We start from the raw sequence: 288 nt of genomic DNA, 5'->3' as shown, positions 1-288 counted from the left end.
CATGTGTGTGTGTGTGTGTGTGTGTGTGTGTGTGTGTGTGTGTGTGTGTTAGTTCACTACACGTCAAACGACTTTGGTTATACATAAGACGACGTGCTATTAAAGTTTGGGCACAACTATAATGCAATGTTCTATGAAGTCAACTACACTCATAATAACGCGACGCTTCGTCTCCTCTGTCTGTCTCCTTACCCTGCGTCTGTCTGTCTTTTGCCTGTCTGTCTCTGTCTTCCTGTCCCTCTATTGCAAACCACAAACTTCTCAACTCTCCACAACGTCCTAGATTAT

This window comes from Coenobita brevimanus, unplaced genomic scaffold, assembly GCF_032717465.1.
Source record: "Coenobita brevimanus isolate Jiangsu-jjx unplaced genomic scaffold, ASM3271746v2 jjx.HiC_scaffold_2754, whole genome shotgun sequence".
Lineage (NCBI taxonomy): Eukaryota > Metazoa > Arthropoda > Malacostraca > Decapoda > Coenobitidae > Coenobita > Coenobita brevimanus.
This window is presented reverse-complemented; position numbering follows the sequence as displayed.